This window comes from Panicum virgatum, chromosome 9N, assembly GCF_016808335.1.
Source record: "Panicum virgatum strain AP13 chromosome 9N, P.virgatum_v5, whole genome shotgun sequence".
NCBI lineage: Eukaryota > Viridiplantae > Streptophyta > Magnoliopsida > Poales > Poaceae > Panicum > Panicum virgatum.
This window is the reverse complement of record NC_053153.1, coordinates 66,295,917-66,304,354: the sequence shown is the minus strand read 5'-3', so window position 1 is coordinate 66,304,354 and position 8,438 is coordinate 66,295,917. Positions and strand designations below refer to the sequence as shown.

Sequence of the window (8,438 nt, the reverse complement as noted above, 5' to 3'; positions counted from 1 at the left end):
TGCACCCGTTTGCTCTACCAGATGGGCCCTCCTTGTAAGTGGGTAACGCGTTTGCTCTGCCAGATGGGCCCTCCTTGTAAGTGGGTGACGCCGGACGCGATATTCTACGTAGTTGTATGGCGTCTGCTGCGTGTCTTCATCTTATTCCGCTCCTGCTCATCTGAAATGTACAAAACTCAAAAACAACTGTGGAGCAAGGTTAGTGATACAAATATGCGAGTAAGGCATGCATTTTTCCTTTATTATTGAGTATAGTTGACGAGTGAAAATGGCACTTAAGCACCGTCAACAACTCCCCCAAGCTAGCTCTTTGCTCGTCCCGAGCAAAGTTTTAGATTTAGGTTGTTGATCAGGAGTTGCTACAATGTCGCATTCCTGACTTATGCCCAAGGCACAACCGAGTGTTCTTACCTTTATTCTGAATAAGTTGGCCTTGTTCGCACCTTTTACCTTACTCCTGTGGGGCTTATAGCATCATCCTCATCTTTGGTAGTTGAGGGTCAGAACGGCTTGTAGAGTACCACTTACCACTCCTTTGTTCAACCGTCAATTCGGAGGTTTTATAAAGTTTTTAAAAAGAAATTTGTAAGTTCCTCGGGTGTTCTCTCGGATCGCTCAAATGTGATTCATTCCTTACCAAGGCCCTTTTTTTTATGCGCCTTTTTTTTTTCCACCCTACTTCTAATGACTTCTTTTTGGTGGATCTGTAGGTATGGAGGATATGATGACAACCTTGCTTCTCATATTTCACTAAGTCAAAGACCGGATCCAAAGGAGAAACAAGTCATAAGCCTTGATCAAGATGTGCAAGTGTGTGGATATTTTTGGTGGATGATGGATGAGAACTCTTTTATATGAATTCTCTTTCCCTTGTAATATTTTTGGTATGGGCTATATTTTCTTTCTCTCTCTCTCTCTCTCTCTCTCTCTCTCTCTCTCTCTCTCTCTCTCTCTCTCTTTTGTCACACCTTGTGGGTGTGTGGCATACCTTCTTTGGGTATGCATCTTTTTTTACATGTCTTGTGGGCATGTGGCATACCTTCTTTGGGTATGCATCTTTTATTTCTTTTTGTATAGCCCATACATTATGATGATAACTTTGGAGAGAGATAAACATGGCACATATTGGAGTTTTATTTGTGGATGGATGGGGGATGTATTTGCTATCTTCCAGGTGTAGAAGTATAGTATGTGAGTGGACGTGTACGTGATCTTGATCATGGGCGTATGAAGTGATTCTCTCAAAGGGTCACAACAATTTGACAAAGCTCAATGAGAGGACAAGTTGCATATATGGAAAGGTTTTTCAAACTTGTAACTCATATGGCTCTGGATAGGAATTGCATATCACCGAGGAACTTTACTTTATTTTTGTATTTTTGAAAAGAAATACTCCGGATATCAAGCTTCACGTAGGAGAAGATCATAGCAACTCTTTTCAGCCATATCATAATCCACAACAACCTAGATTCGAATTCTGCTTTTCGCTACCCACAAGTTTCAAGTTTAAGGTTTGAACATCTAGCCACCAAACTCAAAACTTAGGGAGAGCACAAGGTTGTAACTAGGCATATGAAAGGAACTAACAGAGCAACTATTCATCATCTCAACAAGAAAAAACTACACATGCTTACTACACATGCTGGAAAGCAAGTAAATATTTTTGGGTTTTTAAAGGTTTTGTCAATTTTTATTTGATTTTAGTTATGCAAATTTTTATGGATTTTCAGAATTTTGCAAATTTTTGTTTGGTTTCATGCAAGGATTTGGAAAGCGGTAAAGGTAGAGTTTGATACAAGGTACCTCTCATGGGGGTCCTCCCCCAAGCTAGCTTCAGGCTCACTGCTGCTGGTTGGGATTAAACCCAGCCCAATGGTAGTAGGCCCTTCACTCCTCCTGGGATTGCTGCTGTTGCTGCTCCAGGTTGCAGATCCTCTCGCCTGTGTATCGCTACCAGTTTTGAGTTGACTCGATGTTCTGGTCCAGCGACTCGTCGATGTTGGTGGTGCGCATGTTCAGCTCGCCCATCTGCCGAGTCAGAGTGGCAAAACCTCTAGACGAAGCTGTACGTCGCGGGGGTCCACTGGAGCTAGAACTGGTGGACCGGTGCCCTGAGGCCTGCCGTGCCCACTCGGTGGAGCTGGCACTCTGCCATGACGAACATCCAGCCTCATATTGCTGTGGTTGAGGCTGAGGTTGCTGCTGCATGAATTTCTCCCTTCTGGCCCTGCTTCTTGTAACCCTACCAGGAAGACCAGAAACACTATGCCTGCGGCTCTCCTCTTGTGGAACAAGAGGGATGGTTAGCGAATGGCGGTTATACAAATGATACCCCGTGTTTGGCAATGAGATTTCATTTGCATAACTAAACAAAAAGAAAATCAAGGAGTCATCCGGGCCTTTCTTGAGCGTGTGGCCTTGAACCAAGTATGCCTCATTGATCATAACACGGGGCTCCTCAATGAAGGGAATGGGGTTCCCATCTAAGATTCCCATGTTTGATGCGATGCGGGTAACCAAAGAAGTGCATTCAATAGGACTCGTCATCCAAAAATTTGTGAGCCATTGCTTAACCATTGCTTGTGCGGGGGAGATTCGGATTTTGTTGACCATGGCGTATAATATCATCAACTCATCGTTCCGCACTGGTCGTGGATCATCTCTTGGAAAGAGAGTGATAGCCACCCACTTGTGCATCAAACGAAGAGTCGGATTTGAATGTCATTGCACCGAGGTGCAAACTTGCCATGAACAACTTGACCCGAAATCAAACCCCAAAACTCATGTCGATCAAAACTGCGGCAAGCTTTTGCAAGGGAAATCGGCAAGCGCGCACTAAAACCAAGGAGGTTACTGAAATTTCTCCAATTAAAATAGCGTTCAACTCCAAAAAGTCGGAAAGAAACACCATCATCCACCTCCCGAAGAGTGCAAAGAAACTGGATGGTGAGGAGACGAGAACCATCCCATCCAACCGCATGCCAAATACGAGCAAAGTCAACATCCATACCTGTTTTTTCGAGAAGGTCCGGATCAAAGGCTCTGGTATGACCAAAGCTTCGATTCTTGATCATGGCGTAGGCTTGACGCTCGCGGTCATCTTGTAAGTCGAGGTATGGTGCATCATCTTCATCTATCTCCATGTCCTCGACTTGCGGTTCTGCAGCTTGCTCCTCGAACTGTTCTTCTTGTTCGTCTTGCTCATAATCCATTGTAGTCGGTATTGGTGCAGGTTCGGGGAATGATGAGAGCTCGACTCGCCCTGCGAACGGGACGAGCCCAACCTCGTCATCCTCTTGAGAGCTCCGGAAATTTTCCGCCCTGCACCTCTCATGCTTGAAACAAGAACGAGCAAGAACGAACGAGAACAACTCGATTAAGATTACGTTAGTGAAATGAAAATGAAACTCTTACCCAAAAGTTGTTCCTCCAAATATGTGATCAATCTTGCAGCAAAGAAATGAGAGAGAGTGTTCTTGCAATCAAACATGAGTCAAAATCCAAAGGAAACCCGCGCAAGAATGTGTGAGAGGGAGTGAGAGTGGAGAGAGTGAGCATGAGTGTCGGTACCCTGCAACTGGGGTACCCACTCCTACTGTGCCAAGACTCGCGTAGTTATCCGTAACTACGCCCTAAGGAGCTGAGCAGCCGAACCCCTGGGGTCCGGCTCCATCTCACCGGACCAACGGTCCCGGACCCGCTTCCCGCTCGGGGACGGGTCTGGTGTCACCACGTGTCCCAGAGGTGGAAATGCTCAGCACCTGTATCCGCGGACCCGGACCCCCGTAGGTGGGTCCGGGACCTCCATGTGCCTATCCGGACCCCCGTGAGCTCTCGGCTCAGCTAGCTGCTCGGGAGGGGTCCGGAGCCGCCACGTGTCACGTAGACGCGGGCGCGGGCGCAAGCCTTCCGCTGGAAGCTCACTCACCCACCCACATTAAGTGCGAGCGGTTGAGGTGTGCTCTGCTGCCGCTGGGCACGGGGCAGCTTTTGTCAGTCCACACTGTGGATCACTAGCCCTCCTGCCACATTAAATGCTGGTGGTTGGGGCGTGCGCTGCCAGAGCAGGGCATCGTATACCCACTCACGGGTTGGACAGGCGTGACATGACAACACGGTAAGCCCGCCTATTTCCAAGGCAGCTCATCAGTTACCAAGGCAAGCATTAAAGACTCAACGCCGCGCGGATGGGCAACGAGTCATGATGACCAGCTACTAACTGGAGCAACAGTGCACGCTGCTACAGCAGACTGAGTCAGTAGTTCGGCGCTTCATTATGACCTCGACGCGCGGCTCCAGAGGCTAGACTCTACTCCGACAGGACAGCTAAAGACCATCCCTGGTCAGAAGCTATGCACGAAAGCCGATGACAAGATCTCTGGATCTGAGGCATTGAATGCCAAAGTGTAGTTTATAATACATCGCCGGGCCCACCTGTCGGGGCCCCGCTCAGTGTACGTGCTCCCCTTGGACATATAAAAGGGAGAGCACGCCTGCTAGAACACAGGTTCACACAGACACGAGGTTCCACAAGTTTTCACACGTGTAGAGACAGGCATAGCTCCTCCCCCAACTTGCACACAAGCTCAGTCAATACATCACACAATGGACGTAGGGAATTACGCTCCGGTGGCCCGAACCACTCTAAATCCTTGTGTGCTTCCGTGTTCTTACGCCTCTAGATCGAGCATTCCTGGACTGCCCCCAAGCACATCCTACACTTGGGATTATGCGGGTGCACTACGCCACCCGGCTGTGGGTTTGCACACCACGACAATGAGAGCTCATCACCCCTCTCTCGGCCTCTATTAAAAGGAATTTGGGCGAGTGCACCCGAGGAAGAGCCAGGCACAACGGTCAGGTAGCCGTTGGAGAAGGTAGGGCCCAGGAGCTGTTGGTCCTGATTCGACCGACCTGTGGGGTCGGCCAGCCCTAGGGTGGGCCCCTTGGTGCCCGCCTTTGGCCAGATGCTTCCTCAACGGTTATGAACTTTGGAAATGTGGTGCACGACCAAAAGTTTGTTCGAAAAGATGTCCAAATTATTTTTCCCAAAGGATTTTAAAACTCAGAAAATATTTTTGGTCTTTTTTGTAAAAAGGGAAAAATGCTAGAAAAATTCCAGCATGCAGAAAACAATTTTGAAAATTTCAAACATGCAGTGGAGAAAAACAAATAAGGTGCAAAGAAAATGTTGAAAAGCGGATGAAACAAACATGAGATAAATACTAATTTACCTTTGGCAAATGCGCGTCGTTTAAAGTCCGACGTGCACGACTTTTCTCCATCGTTCTTACCATCCGTCGGCTCGTCCTGGAGAACTGGACGAGGCCGAACTCTCGACCTTCCGCCACACCTTCTTTTCCTTCTTATTTATTTTAGGTGTGGAGGGTCGTTGTTCTGGCTGGGGTTCTGGTGCACCCCAGAGTGCTTGCCCTTCACTGTCTTGTTGGATCATGAAGCGCTGCTCTTCCTTCTTCTTGAACCTGAAAAACATATCCTCCCTTCCGACACAAAAATGGATTTCTCCCTTTCCGACATCGATCCTTGCCTTGGCAGACCTTAGAAAAGGTTGCCCAAGTACGAGGTCGACTCCGAGGTCGCCCTCCATATCCATTACCACAAAGTTGGCAAGGACGAAGGAGTCTCGTACTCGTACGAAAATGTGTTCGGCTATCCCTTCGGGCTACCGAATGGTTGAATCTGCAAGTTGTACGAGCATAGTTGTTGGGGAAAGAGCAGGATATTCAAGTGCTTCATATATTACCTTGGGCATTATATTCATGCTTGCCCCCAGATCGCTTAGGCATCGCTCGAAGTGTTTGATGTAGATCGAGCAGCTGATCATGAGGACCCCTTGACCCTCTTGCACCGCTGCCACCATGCCATCCCAAACGTCGTTCCTTGGGGGATAGTACCTACCTGCATGGTTATTGTGTGGTGGCCTCCGGGACGAGTTACCCCATCCGGTAGACACCATACTGACATTTTCAACGGGAGACTCGGGTTGCCCCGGGATCTTCCCGCTCTCAACAGCAGGCAACGAAGCAACAATTTGTGCAAGCTGGGTTTCGATCATTTTGTTGAAACTTAACTGGTTTTTAAGAGTTGAAGACAAAGTTTCAAGCTTGACATTTAAACTTTCCAAGGATTTGTCATTGGCCAAAAGCTTTTTATTTATATTTTCGTTGATTTTAACTTGGCCAAGAACAAGTTCTCTCAAGGGAGGTTGGTTTGAATTGAAATTTGAATTGAAAGAAGAGTTGTAATTATTACCTCCCTAAAAAGGTGGATGTGGCTGGTTCCACCCCTGGCCTCCTTGTTGTGGACGGTACCCGTTGTTGTTGTTGTTGAGGTAGGCGCAGTCTTTACGGGTTTCGGGTTAGTCGTTCCCCGAGTGTCCTTCATTACCACAGACTTCGCACGTGAAGTGCGAACCCATGGCGTAAACGGGAGCATGGATCAGTTGTTTGCTCCCTTCCTCCATCTTCTTGATTAGGAGGTCCAGCTTCGCGGCAATCATATCCGTCTCTTTGACAGTATGCATGCCTTTGGTGCAGGGTTGGAGTCGTTCATCGCTACACCGCTGATTGGAGACCATCTTCTTGACCAATTCTTTGGATTTGGCTATGGTCAGGTCGAGGAAGGCTCCTCCAGCAGCGGCATCAATATTGGCTCGAGATGTCATTGTGAGCCTGTTGTAGAAGCTTTGCAGGACGAGCCACTCATCCATGCCATGATGAGGACAGGCCAGGATGTATTCCTGCAGCCCCTCCCAAGCTTCTGGGATGGATTCCATCCCTGTCTGCTGGAAACTTGAAATTCTCCCGCGCAGGGCATTTGTTTTGCCCAGCGGGAAGAATTTTGCGAGAAACGCCTTGGAGCATTTGGCCCAGGTGTCAATGTCCTTTTCTTTATAAAACCACTGTTTTGTCTTTCCTAGGAGCGAAAAGGGAAACAGACGAAGCTTGACAACGTCAGCAGCGACACCCCGTATAACAACGGTGTCACAGAGCTTCAGAAAATTCTGCAAATGTGCATTTGCGTCCTCGTTCGGCTTGCCACAGAATGAGCTAGCCTGCATCATGTTGATGAGGCTTGATTTGAGCTCGAAGTTCACGTCCCTGACATTGATGTTGGGGCCAGTGGCCACATTGTCGGTGGAGGGGACGGAGAACTCGCGGAGAGTCTTTTCAGCCATAGCCTCAAGAACGAGTGGTGCTTCCGAAATGGGTTCCTGTGGCGGGAGAATAGCGAGAGGAGGAATGACGCGAGGTCGTGCCCTTCTCACGAGCCTCTCTGGATTGTCTATGTAGTTTTCCGGCAGGGAGAAACCGGCCATACATTACCCCTGTCTTCTTTCAAATAAAAAATAAAAGAAGACATAAAGTGACATTAGCCTGAAAGAGTAAAGACTATATCTTGAGTACAAGGTCTAAGTTAATATCAGCACAATATCTTTGTTCACATGCCATCCCCGGCAACGGCGCCAGAAATGCTTGTTGATATTTCTTAGCGCAATCACTAGGAATGGTTAATCCTTAGCAACAGCGCCAGAAATGCCTGTTGGCAGTCCTTAGTGCAATCACTAGAAATGAGGGCGCTGAACCCATCCTAGCAACTGCACCCAAGGGGTGCCACTCTCGTGGTATAATCAATACAATTACAGATGGATCCGCAAGTGCACGGATATACTATTGTAGCATTTCACCTGGAGAGTAAGGGTATCGTCATTTATTTGTGTCCCAAAGGACGGCAGCGGCAAAGGTATTGTACTCAACATTAACCATGACATTGTGCCTCAAGCAATAGGCAATACTCTAACAGGGGTAAGTACAGATCAAGAATAAGCAAGGGTAATGTGACACAACACACATCCACACTCCAATAGGAAGGAATAAAGGAGAGAAAATATAAAACAAAGAACTACTCTATCCTACGTCAAGTCAGCTGGAGCTTAGGCTAGGTTAGGTGTCCTAGTGCTTCTATCTAAAGCTGGGGTCATGTTAGATCATGGTTAGGACTGCAGGTGCCAGAAAAATGGGATAGCGGGGAGAAGGTCCCGCATCGGAGTACATCCGGTCCCGTTACCTCTTTACATGAATTCTTCACCGAACCCGAATGTCGAGGAGTACGCTAAACGCAACACCGCTGTTACGCCGGACGGACAGGGCTGTCACCACCTGCCGTCTACCCCAGTCACACCGTGGAGCACGGTCATATCCGAAGGATCCCGCATACCCGAGCACCACGCTCGTGTATGAAGTCACTACTCTAGTGCCCCCAGGTCTCCCACCCTTCGGATGGACGAGTAAAACACTAGAGCAAGCCCGAAAGCACAATGAACCTCTATCCGTACCCGGATCATCTGGCCTAACCAAGACCATAGCATAACTTATGAACGATCTAAGCATGGATTGATAAACTATCAATATAGTAAA

General features: G+C 48.0%; 1 non-coding gene across 1 annotated transcript; it reads left to right on the top strand.

The window, feature by feature from the left end:
- The first annotated feature begins 6,728 nt into the window (after window positions 1–6,728).
- Window positions 6,729–6,837, top strand: LOC120693577. The gene has a single exon (XR_005683039.1). It is a non-coding gene; the product is annotated as a small nucleolar RNA R71 (small nucleolar RNA).
- Window positions 6,838–8,438: the final 1,601 nt, after the last annotated feature.